The following is a 4574-nucleotide window of genomic DNA, read 5'->3' as shown; positions in this document are numbered from 1 at the left end:
AAGCATATCGTACCGATGGGCATTTACCTTTCGGGATTATTAGCAGACATATTTATCAACAACAGAGACAGCAGTGTTTCAGGATAACCCCCTGTGGACATGATACATTTATGGTAATAAAGGGAGGGGAGGAGGATCTGCATGCCCTGCACGTTACTTTTAACCTGCAGTATCACATTATTAAATACATTTTACGGGAAGATTCCGAAAAGGAAACTAACTTAACAAGGACAGAAAATAAGCTGAAATTTTCCATTTGTCGTAAAACAACACATTCAGATGCAGTAAAAAGAGATTACTCCAAGCACCTACCACAACATAAAACGACGCATTTCTTTGCTATGGCAGCTCGTCAATGTAATCCTTCAATAGATGAAACGGAATACAACAGGAGTTAAGGTTCCACTAACAAATATCAACAGCCAACTCTTTTAAGAGAAGCTTAGTTACACAAACTCTAAAGAAATCGAAAAGCAAAGAAACCGAAATAAGGAAAGAAAAATGTTACACTGAAATATCGTGGTTGTATTACCGAAATATTAGCGCACGCTTTTCCTAAACAGTGCAAAGTCGCATTTAGAACTGCAGGTCCATTAAGGCTTAAACTATGACACAAAAACGTAAAAAATTAAAACAAGAACTTTGCATATGGTGTGTATAGATTACATATTGAGAAAAGTGTTTGATTTTTTATGGGGTGATTTTTTCTACTGTGTGCAAACTCTAGCGATTGATCAGTGAGGGGAAGCGGAACAGGAAACATCTAATGAACTTAGGTCCGGAAATGCATGGTTTCCATGCTACAGACCATTTATTCAGTCACACTTTGTTATAGAGACTGCGGTCTACTATGCGCTGTACCATGCAGCCACAGTTGCAATATGCATGGTTTCCCTCTAGAGTGCCATAGCGCCATCTTCTGTCATAGTAATTGGTAATGTTTTGCCCGATTCACTTCTCTTGCTGACTTCTTGTCGTGGATGTGATAAAGCGTTGTACATAATGGTTCTGTCTTCGAATCGGGAGCTTGCCGATATGGTATTTAGTTACGGAAATGGACGGTGGGCAGCAAGTTGCATCACCTATTCCAGCCGACAAGAAGCACAGCATTCAATGTTTGAACAGCGTTTCGCCGTTTGTCTGAGACACGGTCGTCTCAGAAAGCAGGAAATCATCAAGGGTGTATCCAAAATGTTCGGACTCCAGACTTGGAGGAAAAACACGGTGGAAGCGACCGTCATGTCAGTACCAGGCAGTTGGCTCGTCAGGTCAAAATAAGTCAGACGACCGTGTGGAACATTCTCCATGACAATTGTTACTACCCTTATCACTTACAACGTGTGCAGGACTTAATAGCGACAGACTTCCCTCATCGCGAGCTGTTTCGTTACCGGTTACTTCACCAGGCCAGCACGATTCCGGGATTTGTGTCATCCATCCTATTCACAGATGAGGCCACATTTACACGGAGTGGTGTCTTCAACTTTCATAACAGTCATCTATCGGATAGTATGCAAGAGCTCATGGTAGGCGACAACGAATCATCAGCATCGGTGTGGGCCGGGATAAATGGTGACCGAATTTTGGGACCAGTCTTTCTTACATGTCGCCTAACAGGCCGGAACTGTCGGCGTTCTTTTCAGGTGACTTTGCCTCTCCTACTGGAAGAAGTGCTACTGATGATTCGAAGGGTTATGTGGTAGCTACATGATGGTGCTCCGGCCTACTTCGCCGTTAACGTCCGGGCACATCTAAATCGTATCTTCCCTGGTCGATGGATCGGACGAGGAGGTCCAGTTGCATGGCCTGCTCGTTCACCGTACCTCAACCTGTGCGATTTCTGGTTGTGGGTCCATTTCAAAAGCATCGCGTATGCAGAGCCCATTCCAGATGTGGAGACGCTGGAGCGTTCACGTTGACTTTGACACTGCTCGGATGCTGCCTGGCTGATGTGAACCTGTGAGACAGAACATGTTACAGCGCATGCACGCGTGCGTTGAGGCACATGGATACCATTTTCAACACTTTCTATAACTGTGGCAGCCTGGTGCAGCGCTTATTAGACCGCAGTCTCTGTAACAATGTATGACTGAATAAATGGTCTCTCGAATGGAAACGCTGCATTTATGGCCATAAATTCATTAGCCTTTTCTTGTTCCGTATCCTTTCATCGATCAATCTCTAGAGTTGTACACGCTGGAAAAAAAATCACCGTGTATAGGTTAAAGTTGTCGGAATTCTGTTTCTAGATACAAAGAACATATCAGCCCAAACAAGAAGTCTGCTTTTGGTCATCATTTGCACAGCACAAAACAAATAGCAGGCGATGCTGACATTACTATGAAAATTTTATGCGCAACTCCCAAAGGAATGAAGCTATATATTCTTGAAGAATGGGAAACATACAGAGTACATCTCCTAAAACTCCTACCGAAAATATTGCGGAAGTGGGAAGTGCTATTTATGTGTGGTTTTCATAGAATGGATTGGTAGCCAGGACTTCGTATTGTTAACCAGTCAACAGGCAGTAATAATACTTAGAAGTCTATTCTTGACGCAAAAACAAACTTTTTTTTAATTGAACGGTGCCTGCTGACATTAACAAATTAAAAGTAGGCTAAATAAGAATCTCAGTGGTGTTTGTTGCCGGATTCTATTGGGAGTCATTTACGAGAGACCGTATTTTGGAAAGTTCCCATATCGAAACTTCTACAGTACCTGTGACTGCACACACTAAACAACAACACAAGTCGACACACAAGTTGCGTGGATGCTGACTAGTAACGAGACAGATGACCACCACAGGATGTGTTCAAAATGACCACGGGCAGTGCCATTCCACACTTCCTGTCTGATATGGAACGGCAGCTGCAAACGTGCTAGCAGATCAACGGAGACGTCTGAGCAAGGTCCAGTAACACGTCTTTGCATATGTTTGGCTGTAGTAGGTATGTCCTTGTGGACAGCCGGCCGTTGTGGCCAAGCGGTTCTAGGCGCTTTAGTCCGAAACCGCGCTGCTGCTACGGTCGCAGGTTCGAATCCTGCCTCGGGCATGGATGCGTCTGATGTCCTTAGATTAGTTAGGTTTAAATAGTTCTAAGTCTATGGCACTGATGACCTCGGATGTCCCATAGCACTCAGAGCCATTTGAACCATCTGAATCCATGTGGACAGCGTCTTTCAGCCTTTCGTACAGAAAAAAAGTCTACAGGCGTCAAATCTGGGGAACGGGCCTGCGTAAGCTACAGGTCCTCTGCGTCCAAACCAAGGATTTTTTAGCAAATCATAATGACATGCTGTAGTATTTTGTGCAATATGGGCTGGAAAACCATCGTGTTGGTGTACAGATTCGTCCTAGTCTGCAGAGGAACGCTTTCTAGCATCCGTTGAAGATGGTCTGTTAGGAGAATGCGTTAGATATGCGTCTTCAGTGTTGTGTCTATTAAAATCGGATCAATGATCTGATAGTTCAGTATCACACACAAAGACGTTTACGCTCCACTGAAGCTGACGTTCCATCCGACGAAGCCAATGGGAATTCTCAACAGACCAATATGCATGTTTCGGTGGTTAACCTGGACACGATTGGTAAATGTGGCTTCATCACTATACAAGATACGTGATACATCTACCGTCTTAATGGCCGTATACGAAAGTTAAAATGATTCTTACAATATTTTCCAAGCAGCTCTTGATGGAGAGAGATGTGATAAGGAAGTAAGTTTTGGCGATGGAGAAATAGGACCTTTGCCTGATTCGTGCCACTTCGTCTTGCGATTGCGTGGGAGCTAAATTGCGGAACAACTAACACAGCAGCAAGAATATTAATATCCCCTCCTTCCGTCGTCGCTTGTTTTCTTCTGTTACGTTGTCTAGTTGTTACCACTTTTACGTAACTGATTTAAGATACGTAAGTAACTGCCGAGATGGTTGACGTCTAATGAAATGTCATGCCTCATACATCTTACAAGAACGAACTGCACTTTTTCTGAATTCTCCATACACTGTGAGCATGTCGGCTTTTTCTGCGTTGGTAAATTCTATCATCCACTCACGACCTGCTGCTTGTACTGTCATACTGATTAGCAGGGACTAACTGATTAGCAAGTTGCAATGCACTTGATGACCGTACAAGTACAGTGTAAACAAACAAAACCACATCGTATATGGCAACTAAACAGGTTAAATAGCACAGACATGTGTCGGTATGGAAAATTTTCAAAGAAACAATATTTCGTAAACGTCTTGCATTATACTTCTGCAGCAAACACCACTGACATTCTAGGTTAAACTACTTTTCGTGTGTTAGTGCCAATAGGTATTGTTGCATTTAAAGAAGTGTATAATTGTAAAAAAAAAAAAATACCTTCTAACAAGGGAACCTCCCCATCGCACCCCCCTCAGATTTAGTTATAAGTTGGCACAGTGGATAAGCCTTGAAAAACTGAACACAGATCAATCGAGAAAACAGGAAGAAGTTGTGCGGAACTATGAAAAAAATAAGCAAAATATACAAACTGAGTAGTCCATGCGCAAGATAGGCAACATCAAGGATAATCTGAGCTCAGGAGCGC

Source organism: Schistocerca piceifrons, chromosome 4 (assembly GCF_021461385.2).
Source record: "Schistocerca piceifrons isolate TAMUIC-IGC-003096 chromosome 4, iqSchPice1.1, whole genome shotgun sequence".
Lineage (NCBI taxonomy): Eukaryota > Metazoa > Arthropoda > Insecta > Orthoptera > Acrididae > Schistocerca > Schistocerca piceifrons.
Note: the sequence above shows the minus strand (reverse complement) of the source record.